General features: G+C 42.6%; 1 protein-coding gene across 3 annotated transcripts in view; it reads left to right on the forward strand.

Annotated features, from left to right (window-relative positions):
• NEXMIF (neurite extension and migration factor) overlaps positions 1–15,159 on the forward strand; it is a 731,538-nt gene that overhangs the window by 330,004 nt on the left and 386,375 nt on the right. For all 3 annotated transcript variants that reach the window (XM_063937182.1, XM_063937180.1, XM_063937181.1), the window contains one exon: positions 10,948–11,008. The gene's annotated coding sequence lies outside the window, so the exon portion shown is untranslated. The remainder of the gene's footprint in view (positions 1–10,947; positions 11,009–15,159) is intronic.

The raw sequence follows: 15,159 nt of genomic DNA on the forward strand, positions 1-15,159 counted from the left end.
TTGTGTTTACCAGGACCTGGCCAGACTGGCTTTGACGGCGTGGCTCTTGAAGCTTCACTCCTGAAGGCCAAAGGATTTTCTGAGGCGGTTATTCAAACTATGTTGAAGGCCCGCAAACTGGCTTCGGCTCAGGTTATTATAGGGTCTGGAATTCTTACTTCATTTGGTGTGCTGCTAAGAATTATGATGCATACAAGTTTAGTATTTCCAGACTTCTGGCTTTTTTGCAACAATGCCTGGATTCAGGACTTAGCTTGGCCTCTCTCAAGGTTCACATTTCTGCCTTGTCGGTGTGGTTTCAGCGAAAAATGTTATCTATTCCTGACGTTCATACATTCACTCAGAGCATACTACAGATTCAGTCTCCCTATGTCCCTCCTGTGGCTCCATGGGATCTGTCTGTTGTTCTTACTGCCCTTTGAACCTTTTGAGTCTGTGGACCTTAAATGCCTTACACTTAAGGACATTTTTCTGTTGGCTATTGCCTCTGCTAGGAGGGTATCAGACTTAGGCGCTTTGTCCTGTCATCCACCCTTTCTGATTTATCACCGTGACCAGGCAGTTCTTAGAACTCGCCCTGCTTATCTACCTACCATGGTGTCATCCTTCCACCTTAACCAAGAGATTGTGGTTCCGGCCTGTATCTCTTCTGGTTTGTCCTTCAAAGAGCGGTCTTTGGATGTGGTACGGGCTCTCCGTATATATGTAGAAAGGACTGCCTCTATCAGGAGTTCAGATTCTCTTTTTGTACTTTTTGGTTTTCACAAACGTGCTGGCCTGCAAATAAGCAGACCTTGGCCAGATGGATTAAAATAGTGATTGCACAAGCTTATGTGCAGGCTGGACTCCCAGCTCCTGCTGCTATCACACCCCATTCTACTCGGTCTGTTGGACCTTCTTGTGCGGCCCGCCGTGGCGTGTCCGCTGAACAATTGTGCAAGCGGCTACGTGGTCCTCAGTGAACACGTTCATCAGGTTCTATGCCTTTGACCTTTGGACGCCGGGTTCTTGTGCCCGATACAGTGCATCCCCTCCCATGAGGAACTGCTTTAGGACATCCCCGAAGTTATTCCCTGTGGAATACCAGTGTACCTCGCTGCAGAAAAGGAGATTAATGTAAGATTTACCATTGTTAAATCTCTTTCTGCGAGGTACACTGGTTTCCACAGGACGCCCTCCTGACGCACTTAGCTTTTTTGGGTTTGTATGGCATTAGCCGCTGGTCCCTTCTCCTGTCGTGAGAATGTGGGTCTATGTGATTAACATCTACCGTCTCTCTTACCTGCTACTGCATTGTACTGGTTAACGAAACTGAGCTCCAGTGCCTTGAGCCAGGTTATAGAGGAGGATGTGCAGTCAAAGCTTTAGCCTGTTGGTGCCTCGGATCAAGATCCAACTCTACTCCCCGATGTTATTCCCTGTGGAAACCAGTGTACCTCGCAGAAAAAGATTTAACAATGGTAAGTCTTACCATAAATCTCCTTTTTACATTTCTAATATTTTACACCATTACAGCAATTCTTTTATTACAATTCTGTTAAAGTACAATACTATTTGTGGTTTTGGGGTAAAAAAAACAAAGGGATATTAGATAGAAAAGAGTTTGGGAATCATAGGATTTACCATAATAAACAATAGCAATAATTTATTCCAAACAACATACAAATAATAAATTAAACAAAAACAGAGAACTGGAATCGGCTATAACACATTAAGTTGTTAAATGTGCTGTATATTTAATATGCAGACCTTATTTTGAAACATGGATAGATCTTAGACCAGGTTACATCTTACAGGGGCTGATTCTGAGCTACAAGGATCTCTCTTCACAGACGTAAATGGACAAGTTTTGTATCCAGTGGGGTAAATTTACTTAGATGGAAGTTCTCTTTAAAGTATTGGGATGTTGCCCATAGCAACCAATCAGATTTCAGGTATTATCTTCTAGTAGGTGCTAGATAAATGAGAAGTAGAATCTGATTGGTTGCTATGGGCAACATTTCATCTGAAATCGAACTTCCATCTTAGTAAATTTACCCCAGCGAGTGCACAGATGTCACTTTATACAGCTTTGCATATGCCCATTCTATACTCATCTGAGTCTGACGCAACTTGGCTGGATCTGTCTTTCCATGAAATAGGACGTTTCGGGACGGGAACTGGGATGTGGCAAAGCGATTGCATGGACCCATCCAGAATGGTGGCAGTGTCATGAGCATGCAGCTAAAGCTCATTGTGTTCCGAGTTGTGCATATGGACAAGGGAGGCCTGTTCGTGACAGATCACTTGCACCCAGCATGGGTTTGCAAGTGCAGAGACTAATGAAGACAGTAGCGGCGTGTGGCATAAAATCAATGGGTGGCACTGGTATCTGTTTGCACGTGCACAATCCCCCTGCATTAGTTGAATGTATGCTAACATTAGCATAAAGTCGTAAAACGGGCTTCAGCAATTGCCGCAGCTACAGCCACTTTACGTGCAACTTATAATCAGTACTAAATAAATAAATCAATAAATTTATTAATCAATCAACTTATCGTCCATAATGTTAAAACCCCCTACCTAATATTGTGTAGGTCCTCCATGTGAAACCAAAACATCTCTAACCCATCTAGGCATGGACTCCATAAGACCACTGAAGGTGAATCTGCAAATTGTAGATGGGGTCTCCATGGCTTGGACTTGTTTTCAGATGCTCCATCGTACTGAGATCTGGGGAATTTAGAGACAAACTGAACACCTTGAACTTTTCGTCATGTTTCTCAAACTATTTTTAAACAATGTTTGCAGGGTGGCAGAGCGCATTTTTCTGCTGAAAGAGGCCACTGCCATCAGAGAATACTGTTACCATGAAGGGGTGTACTTGGTCTTTGACAATATTTAGGTTGGTAGTTCTTGTGAAAATAACATCCACATGAATGCCAGGACTCAAGGTTTCCCAGCAGAACATTGCCCAGAGCATCACATTGCCTCTGTCGGCTTGATTTCTTCCCAGATTGCATCCTGGTGCCATCTCTTACCCTGGTAAATGACGCACATGCACCTGGCCGTCCACATTATGTAAAAGAAAACATTATTTGCCAGACCAGGCCACCTTCGTCCATTGCTTCATGGTCCAGTTGAGATGCTCAAGTGCCCATTGTAGGTGCTTTTGGTGGTAGACAGGGGTCAACATGGACACTCTGATTGGTCTGTGGCTATGCAGCCCCATACACTGCAAACTGTGAAGTACTGTGTGTACTGACACCTGTCTATCATAGCCACATTCATTGTTTTAGCAGTTTGTTCTCTTCTGGGGTATTGGACCAGTTAGGCTAGCCTTCTCTTCCCCCGTGCATCAGTGAGCCTTGGGCGCCCATGACCCATCTCTTGTTTGCAGATTGTGTGTCCTTGACCCACTTTTGATAGGTACTAAAAACTGCATACCAGGAACACCTCACAAGACCTGCCATTTTGGAGATGTTCTGACCCAGTTGTCTAGCCTTCACAATTTGACCCTTGCCAAAGTCGTTCAGAGCCTTACGCTTACCCATTTTTCCTGCTTCCAACACATCAACTTGCTGTCCACTTGCTGTCTAATATAGCCCACCCATTGACAGGCGCCATTGTAACGAGATAATCAATGTTATTAACTTCACCTGTTAGTGGTTTTAATGTTATAGCTGATATATATTGGAATTATGGATTTGAATTCACTTTGTTTGACTGGTAACTTTAGTCTGGGAGCTGTTAGACTGTTTCTAGTAAGTGGTGGTCGCATCAAAAGATTTGAGACTTTTTGTTTGCCTACTATTGATGGGATGTATTTTTTTTATTTCTGTGTAAAACCCCGAAATCGCAACAGCATGGTTTTCAAATGTAAAGAAACGTGATAAATGACTTTAGTCAAGTATTTCACTTTAGTAACCTTTTAAACCTATCAATTTAAATGTTCCAGTATGACATATCATGCAGTGACTGTATTTAATCTGTAATGTTTCTGCAGAACTCAGAGAAGGAGTCCTGGTAGTGCTGACAAGATGCATATGTACATACCTATTATCCATGTATTCAGAATGACCGGAATATTCATTGGCTTATAAAGAATGTAATGGCAGCACCTGTAAGACGGAGCTTGCTTTAAGAGCTAGGAAAGTCAGTGACCTTCTCATCAGGCTCTTACCTTTATGTGCACAGCTTCAGACCGCCTGGTGTAAAACAGAAATCTGCATTTCCAGCACAATGACAGATGCAGTAGGGTGGCTGCTCCTCACAGAGGGAGGGCGAATGTTAGAATGGTTAGGGGGAGGTCAGGAGAAAAATGTTCAGCCAGTTGTACATCTTTAACCCATCCCCACGTAGATTAACACTTGAGGAGGAATGGTTTGTTTTTTGTACTGGTATAAAATAGATGATAAGCTGGAGGGAATTCTGACATACTGTACGTGGTACTATGTCAGTATGCACAAATGGTCTATCAGGCTTGGAGGTCAATGTCCTAGTTGTTCCTCCTGTATGAATACAGAAAGCTGTCAGGCCAGTGCACTCCTACTGAAAGTCCTACTTAATTAGAGTTTACTAATGAGACACTAAGCACACGGTGGCCGCTCATTGTGTGGTTGATATCACTATGGCCATCTGCGTGCAAAATGTTGTGTATTGTGGTCAAGAGGAAGTTGACTGCACTAACATTTAGCTGTATGCTGTCGGATAGGTGTTTTGATATGTTACTGGGAGTTGTCATCTAAGGCCAGTTACACATCAGAATGATGTGTTTTTCAGGTGACGTGACAACCAATGTACCTATATATCGTGTGGCCATGCACACTGCACGATCTATTGTATGATGCGCAATATATCAGTACATCCCGCATTCACCAGCATGGAGTTGTCAGCAGAATCGTCCCATCTGACGTGCTGCACATGACACAGGATGACCCCGTTGATGATACCTGTGAATACACAATGAAGCGTACATTCTGTGTGATATTACTGATATAGTGATCCTATCCGCATCGGACAGATATATCAGCCAATATATCGCCTGATGTGTACCTGGACACACATCAGTCTACAGGTGCACTTTAGTATAGAGTACATTCTTGTGTAGTATGTAAGTTAGCTACAATGGACAGTGTGAGGTAGCATTTTAGACATTCCTCGTTACTGTACATGTATACAGCACATATATTATTTTTTACCATCTTGAGTTCTCTCTGTAACAACCTTTGCACTTATTATAGATGCCATGTATACACTGCAGCTGATAAGCTGATCTGGAAATGACTGGGTTAAATGCACTTGCTCAGAAGCATCCATTGTGCCAGGTTGCACTGTACAGCAGATCCACAGTGCAGGCATTCAGCATCATTTGATTAGCGTCTAGCACTTGATTTTATAGGGTGCTTTCATTGTCTGTTGCACACAGCTGTGCACATGGGAAACAGTACAGCAAGTAAATTGACATAAATATAACTCAACCAGTGCCGTAACTAGACATTTTAGTGCTTTGTGCAAGAAACAGCATCAGCCCCATACCCCCCTCCCCAAATATAGAAATCAGGGCCAGGGGCCCGCCTTCATTGGGATGGGGCGTGGCCAAAAAAATAATACCTATTCGTATTTCGCTGTACAGAAGCCTCCATTATTCAAATTACGACTCACAGTAGCACCACTTACACACATTACACCAGGTAGAGCACCTGTCACACATTAAGCCAGGTAGAGTCCACTTTTACACATTAAGGTAGACAGAGCTCCCTTTCACACATTACGGCAGCAGAGTCCCCCTTTTTACACATTAAGCAGGCAAAGTCCCCTTTTTACAAATTACGCAGGCAGAGTACCCTTTTTACACATTAGGCAGAGTCCCCCTTTTACACATTATGGCAGCAGAGCCCTCCTTTTTACGCATTAGGCAGATAGAGTCCCCCTTTTACAAAGAGAGATAGAGAAAGTGTGAGAGAGAGAGAGGGGGGGTGAGGACAGAGAGACAGGGAGAGCTGGGGTAAGGACAAAAGAGAGAGCGAGAGAGAGAGAGGACAGAAAGAGTGAGAGAGTCAGTCAGGGCATATATACTGTACATCCGCACTCACCCTGGCCGGGGAGAAGGTGGGGTGGCACACTCTCCCTGCAGTGCTGAAGCTGTCTCTGAGCTTTGCTGCTGCTGGTGCCAGGATCCGGCAGGACTCCTCCTCAGTATCAGGGGCTCAGGAAGGCTGCAGACCTGGTCGTCACTGGGGGTGCTGCTGCTCCTCAAACTTCTCCGCTCCTCGGTCACCACACGCCGCCGCTGGGGCTGCTTCTGCTCCTTGATCTTCCCTGCTCCTCGGTCTACTTCCACCACCGCGTCCGCTCCCAGAATGCCGTGCGCGTTGATGTCGCGCCCGCACCGGCTTTCTGGGAAGGTTGGGGGAGGGAGAGGAGATAACAGAGAGAGGCGGTGGGAGTGCTGAGTGGGAGGCGGGGCTGCTCAACAGGCAAGGGGAAAGCCTGACCGGCCATGCCACATTTCATGTTCACCGCTCCGGAACTGTCATGCCGCCTACTATATTCAATGCAGTAGCTCCCGGCTGACTCCTGGCTGACCCCGCAGCACAGCGGGGGACTCTTCTACACCAGCAAGATGCGCTCCCAATACGAGTGTGCTATGTGCAACGCACACTCTGCACACACCTAGTTACGGCCCTGATCTCAACTACATAAATAGCAAAAATAAATAGAATTGTTAGCATTGGGCCACTTAAAGCCTGATGAGATTTGGGGACAGAAAGCTATACAGATATATTATGGTCAACTTTCAACTACTGTATAGTCACTGTATAGCATTTATCCATGCACATTATTTGGATTTTTTTTTGTTTAACATAGCTGTAAGCAACAAAGGGTTCTATTTATTAAGCCTTGGATGGCAATAAGGTGGACAGAGATAAAGTACAGCCAACCACCTCCTAACTGTAATTTTTCAAACCCAGCCTATGACATGTCAGTTAGGAGCGGATTGGCTGGTACTTTATCTCCGCTGACTTTATTTCCATCCAAGGCTTAGTAAATAGACCCCTAAGGGGGATATTTTTTAAAAGCTTGGAGACATTTAAAGTACCAAGCAATCAGCTTCCAACTGGCAATTTTCCAAACATAAGGGTTTATTCATATAGAAATCTTTAAATTAATTGTTATTTATCACTATAGATTGCAATAGTTTGATGTGATAAATAGTTTAAAGTAGCAATTCATGTATACTTACCCTTCAGCCAATTCAAACCGGTCTCTCTAGAGGGCTCCAGAGATAAATTGTTCTTCTGCGGTCCCCCTCTGTGGTGTTGGAGTAAGCCGGCGGGTCCTGCTGTGCATGCGCCGTCATCTGAGGTCTCCGGAGGCTGCAGTGGCTGCTGGGAAGTTAGGGGCGGAGCTAGCGCCAAGTGCCAGCCCCAGCTCCAGAACATTGTTAAAATAGTGCACAGTAATATATATAATATCTCAAACAACATGAATGAATACTCCGTGCACAGCTCCTCCGCTCTGCCTGCCTTAGAGGTGATGCGTGAAGATATTCTCACTGGAGTACAGTTATTAGTGCAGTGGTACAGTAAATGCGTTTAATGTTTCAAGAGTTTTCATTCCTATGCAAAAAAATCATAATATAGAATCTGGTTATAGGTCCAGTTACTGTAGATGAGATGAAGCTGGAGACATCTGAGATGGTAAAAGACTTAAGGGGGGTACACACAGAGAGATCCGTTCTTAAAATCTAAGCAATCTGACTAGATTGCTTAGATTTTAAGCATGGATCTCTGGTGTGTATGCCCCACAGTGGCCGCGCATCGCTATCACCGGTGCTAGATTGGCCTGCATGCATTGGCCTTTAGGAATACTAGTAAGCAGTAAGGTGAAATACAGTAGTCAGTCTCAGTGAAAAAAGGGCATACATGTACGTAATGGAAACTTAGGGGGATATCCAGTTGGCCGCGAAAACTTTTTGCACCGTTTCACCGGGTGTAGTATGGTATACCGGCGGCTGGGCTCCCAGAGGCCAGCATACTGGCGCCGGAATCCCGACCACCGGCATACCGACAGCTGGGTGAGCACAAATGAGCCCCTTGCGGACTCGCTGTGCTCGCCACGCTGCGGGCACGTAGCGCGCCACACTATCTATTCGCCCTCCAGGGGGGTTCTGGACATTCAAAAGGGAGAAAAGGTGTCAGGATTTTGGCGCCGGTACACTGTGCGCCGGGATCCCGACAGCAGGCAAACTGAAGACCACCCGTTTCACCAGTATGTGTACCCCTGTTTTTTGACCTGTCCATTTTCAAATGCACAAAAACATGATTCGTGTGGTAATTCCTGCCAGCAAAACCAGAGAAAAGTGTAGGTGAAATTGGGGAAATCTGCATGTACCCCCCAAAAAGGTAAAATAATATAGGATAATGGTATAGAAGTGTATTAGTGGTCATATTAAAAGTATTTGGGGTACTTAAATTGGGTCATATGCTTTAAAAAAAATGATAGAAAGCAAGTGCTTTTCAGCAAAATAAGTGCTCAAATTAAATTAGGTTCCGGTATGAATGGTCGACCATGTTATGGTCGACAGTCATTAGGTCGACCACTATTGGTCGACATTGACATGGTCGACATGGACACATGGTCGACACGTGAAATGTCGACACATGAAAAGGTCGACATGACTTTTTTAACTTTTTTTGGTGTCGTTTTTTGCGTAAAGTGACTGGGAACCCCAATTAGTGCACCGCGTCCCCTCGCATGGCTCGCTTCGCTCGCCATGCTTCGGGCATGGTGCCTTCGCTCCGCTACCGCTTTGCTCGGCACAGATTACCGTTCCAATCGTAGTTCACGTGGATCGTAAAGTATGGAAAAGATCCCCAAAAGAAAAAAAAGTAAAAAAACTTATGTCGACCTTTTCATGTGTCGACCTTTCATGTGTCGACCTTTCATGTGTCGACCATGTCAATGTCGACCAATAGTGGTCGACCTAATGACTTTCGACCATAACATGGTCGACCATGTGAACGGATACCATTAAATTAGGGGTACATAAAAATTGGTATAAGTACATATTTGGGTAATTTTAATCCACTTTAAAAAACCTCCAAAACCCCCCCAGATTACTCCCACCTGAAAGCCTAAAAACACTTGTCCCAATCATAAAGCACCCCAATATACCTGTCCCATACCTTGTACCCCAATTTTCATCATTATGCACTTTTTCACCCCAAAAACTACATAAACTTTTTGGCCAATTAAAAATAATAAAAAATACTGGGTGCCTAATTATAGGTGAATACATCGTTTACATTAGGCTTTCCATTTTACCATGAAAATGCTTTACCAATGCTACTTAAAATAGGGATTTACCCCAACTTTTCACCTGCTCTGGTGCGGTGAAAAGAAATTTACGATTAAACCTTTGGAGAATTATCGGCTGGCAATTAAATGAATGGGTCAGTTTTTGTGAATCGCTATAAAAGCCTGTTTTTCACACAAAATGGGTTATCACAGCCAATGAATATCCCCCATAGTTGCTTGTAAGGTCACATCTTAATTATCAAATAGAGTTTTGGGCACCTATCTACAAGAATGACAGACAGAACTCGAGAGGGTTGAGAGATGTACAACTTTATTAATGAAATAAATGAAGGGTTTACATTATAAAGATTTACCTATTAGACTTGTTCATGGTACAATGGGGAAAAATATGCCTAGATAAAAATTAATTAGTATGTATAAACATCAGTAAAAAATTTTTTTTATGATTAATGAGCTTTTCATTAAACAAGATGACAAGTAAATCCGCAGGGAAAAAAATATGTTTTTACCATCTGCACAGAAAGGGGTTTCTTTACTACAAGCATCATCAGAATATGGAACTCTTTACCAAAAATATGGAGTGATTGATCCAGGGAATTCATGAGATTGTCATTTACATCAGAAGCCTTATCTTTCCTCTACTAAAATCATATATTGGGAGCTGGCTAGCTGGAGTTTTGCCATGTCCTCCTCTGGACCAATACAGTTAGTCCATATATGAATAATTTGAGCTTGGCATTTTGGGGCAGATGCATTAAAGCCTGGAGAAGTGATAAAGAACTGATAAAGCAGTGATAAGTGCAAGGTGATAACGCACCAGCTAATCAGCTCCTAACTGTCATTTTTCAAATCTGTAATGATTTCAGCCTCTTTATCTACAGTATGTATCTATTCTGTATGCAGCGTTTGGACAAAGCTAAATCCTATTTAATTTTTTAGTTCTCCCAAGAGTGAATGATCGATAGTAATTCAATTTATCAGTATGAAACAATACAGTGATACATTGATTAGGTACATTTTCTGAGATTGTAAGCAATACTTAATACATTATTTAGGCTTGGACTTTTGTTGCACGGATACAATAAATGTAAATGGATTATGATTGCAGTGTTTAAATGTAAAGATATGTAATCCGCTGACTGCAATACAATCTATACAGCTCCTGCAAGAGAGAATATACACTAAAGAGGGTATATTATGGCACTCATGGCTTGTTTGTTATAATCCAGACTTGTGTGTCCTTCCTATTGTCTTGCAGTAAGAAAGACAGATGGATGGGAATACACAAGCACAAAACACTCCTAAAAAAGTCGCATCACCATAAATATAGAGCAATTTCTGTTCTCATTCAAGGGACATGATAGGTCAAAATATTTCCATCAGCGGGAGCTGCGTATAAGGAGGTTGGCAATAAAAATTATTTGCTGTTGATAACTTGACGTTGTTTCAGATGAAGATAGGGACGGGAAGATAACAGATAAATACAGTGCAACTAATGCTTCTGATCTGCAATTACCATGTCAGTTTTTCTGCAGTGATTAGAAAGTGTAAGAGCTTAGCCACGTTTTCTGTCCCCACCTGTGAGTTTTCTATAAAGCAGGTGCTCTAATACTGCTAACACATTACTTTATATATATTTTTTAGGTTCTGCAGTCCAGATTGAGGGAAAATAGACGTGTAATCGAATGGGTCCTCTTGGCAACAGGTAACAATGAACCAACCTTGTATTTTATAATACGGTTATACTTTTCATTGCATTTCAAAGCACTTTTATCACGTTTCACTTTATTGTATAAAGCACAGTTTCTTTCTACAAGGAGTGATTGGTGCTCACTGTTCCATTAAGGTCTAAAAGATAAGTGTTGTTCTGTTCAAAAATAAATGTTGTAACTAATGATACAATGGGATTCATCCAGTTTCTGTTTGACATATTGTACAGGTAATATACAACATGTGCTGTGGTGTTATCCAAAGAAATTACCACTGATTACAATATATAATTACAGTAAATATTTCAACAAATGAACTACACAGAACATTCTCATTGACTGGAGGTTTTTTTTTAACTATTTTTTTTATATATAAGTGACCAGTAAATGTGTATTTTGTGTATTAATTACTTATACATAGCATAAATGAAGGTTTAAACTCGCTAGATTTTTTTATAAATTGATTATAAAAATTGTTTATTTTTCTGTTCCCCAATATTTTGTAGTTCATTTCATATTTCCTAAGCCCCTGTGAAAGGTGGACTGTTCTTCATTTGTTGAACTGTTACAAGATTTGAATACAAAAATGTAGTTGCTTAATTGAGTGTAGCACAAGGAAATTTATTTTCTAGAGCAGTGGTCTCCAACCTTAATTGGGGCGTGAGCTACTCAAGAAAAATGAAGCTTCCTGAAGAGCTACTAAAGTTTTTGAAAAAAATGCTGTACTTGAGTGGGTGCTGGGGCTCTCTCAGTGTTGAGACCGGACTTGTGGGCAGTGGCATAGCTATAAATTTTGCTCCTCTCTGCCAAAAAAGTTTCTGGCACCCCATACCATTGACATATGAAAAGTAAAGAAGCAGCTCCAAAAAGGGAGTGTGGCCTCACTGCAAAGGACGTGGCATTGCCAGAAATGACTACCTTAAACCCCAGTTTTGCAACCTACTCGCCCAGGCCACCACAGGAGAAAAAAATCCTGATTCATCCCACTTACATTACTTGTCATTTTTCCTCCTTATATTAATGCCCCTTACACATTATGCCCCACACCATAATGCCCGTGACACATTATACCACACATCGTAATGCCTCTTACACCATATGCCACACACTGTAATGCCCATTACACATTATGCCACATACCACAATGCCCCTGATGCGTTATTCCACACACCATAATGCCCATGACACATTATGCCACACACTGCAATGCCCCTGATACATTATTCTACACACTGCAATGCCCCTGACACATTATTCCACACACCGTAATGCACCTGATACATTATTCCACACACTGTAATGGCCATTACACATTATGCCCAACAGTAAGGCTTCTAATTACTTTTAAATTACCTGTTCATTGCCAGGGGTTCTATGCTCGTTACCAGGGGTTTCATGCTCTGGGTGTCATGTTTGTTGCCAGGGGTGTAATGCTTGTTGCCAGGGGTTTCATGCCCTGGGTGTCATGCAAATTGCCAGGGGTTTCATGCTTGTTGCCAGGGGTTTCATGCTTGTTTCATGCTTGTTGCCAGGGGTTTCATGCTCATTGTTAGGGATATCGTGGAAGAAGATGCAGCGTTGTAGAAAGCTGCATCCTCTCTGGTTGGTGCCAGCACTGTGTGCTCCCGGCACTCCCAGGTAGCTATAGCATTGTGCTCCCTGTCAGACGCTAGAGGTCAAGTATGACCTCTAGCATCTGTCCCCTCCAAGACGGAGGAGTGCTTCGGATAGGCGGGGAGTCCATTGTGGACTCTCTCCGAAGTCGGGCAGCAGCCAGCAGTGGTCGAGTGACCTGGATTGCGGCTGCGAGCTACCCGTTGTTCGCGAGTGACGGGTTGGCGACTGCTGTTCCAGAGTTCTATATGATCCTTGTGTGCGTTCTAACTCGGGTGGTTTGTTTTCCCATCTTTGCCGTGTCTGTTTTAGTTTGAGTCCTTTGTGGACTAGAACAAACCGTAATGATATCTTACCCTTCCCATAACTACATCACACTTTTTCACTGTCCACAAATTACATTATTGTAAAGAATTATCACATCTCAACAAAACTGAAAAAAACAAAACACTATAAGGAATATAAAGGATTGTGTGGAAGAGAAGTGAAACAATGGCACCTCTATGTCCATGTCATGGATCATGAAACTGGATTACTTCCGACATCCCTGCAGCTTGTAGTGAGGAGATGATGACAGGTTAATAGCAGTGGATTATTATTGAGCAGTGAGTTCATTTTGAGACTACATTTCTACAGCTAGTATGGCCAACTTTAGTAGCACACCTTGGTAAAGACCTGTAGCAAGAATATGTATCAAGAACATTTTCATCCCTTAAACACTGTGTCCCCCAGTTTTTGACGAGGAGATCTGTCCTGCAGATGTGCTTAATGTAATATTTAAATATTTTTAAAAACACTGTTTAAACTATATTAAATAATTAAAAAACAATGCTATGACCGGTTTTTGAAGGGAAAGATTGTCAGTTAAGTGGTTAATATTTACATTATGCAAATAACAAGAGAAAATTATAAGGAAAACTGTATCGTGCTGCATTATTAGTTGATCAAAAGAAATGAAGCTCGGCCCCACAGTCAGACAAGACCACATTTATATTGCTTCTACCAAGCACATAAAGAGGAAACTTGTGCTAATTATAGATAACATAATGACGCATCACATGGCTCTATAAATATTTCATATAAATTGCTACAAATCAATAATAGTCAAGTCCTTGAGACTTTTTGCTGAGGCCTAGCAATGTCCCATGTACAGTATAAGAAACGTCCAGCTGCTGTGCAGAGTGACAACCTGGCATTGGTTTGAGAAATGAATGTTCCCCAGCTAAATTCTCCTCTGTCTCTCTAAGATTGAGTGAGCACAATGTGATGCAGTTAATTTGCCAGCTGTCGGGATCACGGCGGTCACGATACCAACGCCGGATTCCCGACAGCTGACAATGCCGACAGTCAGACAGTGGCTATTCCCACTCGTGGGTGTTCACGATACCCATAGAGTGGGAATAGAACCTGTGGCGAGCGCACCGTGCCACTGAGCCTGCAGCGTGGCGAGCACAGGGAGCCCGCAAGGGGACTCTTTGTGCTCGCCACGCTGGCGGCTGGGATGCCGTTGTCAGTATACTGACGGCCAGCATCCCGGCCACCGGTATTTCATACTGGCCCCGTCACAATAATACTGTAGCTTTAAACACAATAGCTTAGTCAAACACCTTAAAGAATAAAAGTATCTATTGCAGCACATATATACATTTTGTTAATACATTTTTCATATTTCACTTTTTCCTCCTTGAGATGAGTTTCATTTTTTTTAAAAATACCACAAAATATTTGGCTTGCTCTATATTTGGCCACAAAATTTTGCTGGTTTAACAAAGAAGAATTATGGACCATTGTTATCTCACCTCTGGAATACCGAAGCAAAAGTTTCAGTTTGGTCTCTGATACGTCCCAATAGCATACATACTGACAGCACGGTCCTAAGTCTAAAGGGGTGTGGCTGGGCAGAGAGACTGATACTGAAAGAACGGTTCTAAGTCTAAAGGGGTGTGGCTGAGCAGAGAGACTGTGGTCTCGCAGAAGAGGATCGTCGCCTTATGGGTGTGGATCATAGGGTCGACAGTAACTGGGTCAACCACTATTGGTCGACAGTGACTAGGTCGACACCTAAAATAGGTCAACGTGGTCATTTAGTCAATATGAACAAGGTTGACATGGAAAAAGGTTGACGAGAGTTTTTTACTTTTTTCTATGTGTCGTGTTATTCATAAAGTGATGGGGAACCCCAATTAGTGCACTGTGCTCGCTTCGCTTGCCGCAAGGTGCCTCACTCCGCTACTGCTGCGCTCATCACAGGTTTGCTATTCCCAATTGTAGTCCACGTGGATCGTAAAGTATGAAAAAGTTAAAAAAAGTTTAAAAAAAAAATTTATGTCAACATTTTTTCATGTCGACCTAGTGACCATGTCGACCTATAGACCATGTCGAGCTAATGCATGTCAACCAATAGTGGTTGACCTAATGAGTGTCGACCTAAGTGCAGTCGACCTAAAGATCGGATCCCAGCCTTATTTGCTCCAATTTTCAATTACAGAATGTTGGGATGTAAATTATCATAAAGCGGACAAAGGAGACACAG

The sequence above is a fragment of the Pseudophryne corroboree genome, chromosome 8 (assembly GCF_028390025.1).
Source record: "Pseudophryne corroboree isolate aPseCor3 chromosome 8, aPseCor3.hap2, whole genome shotgun sequence".
In the NCBI taxonomy this organism is placed as follows: domain Eukaryota; kingdom Metazoa; phylum Chordata; class Amphibia; order Anura; family Myobatrachidae; genus Pseudophryne; species Pseudophryne corroboree.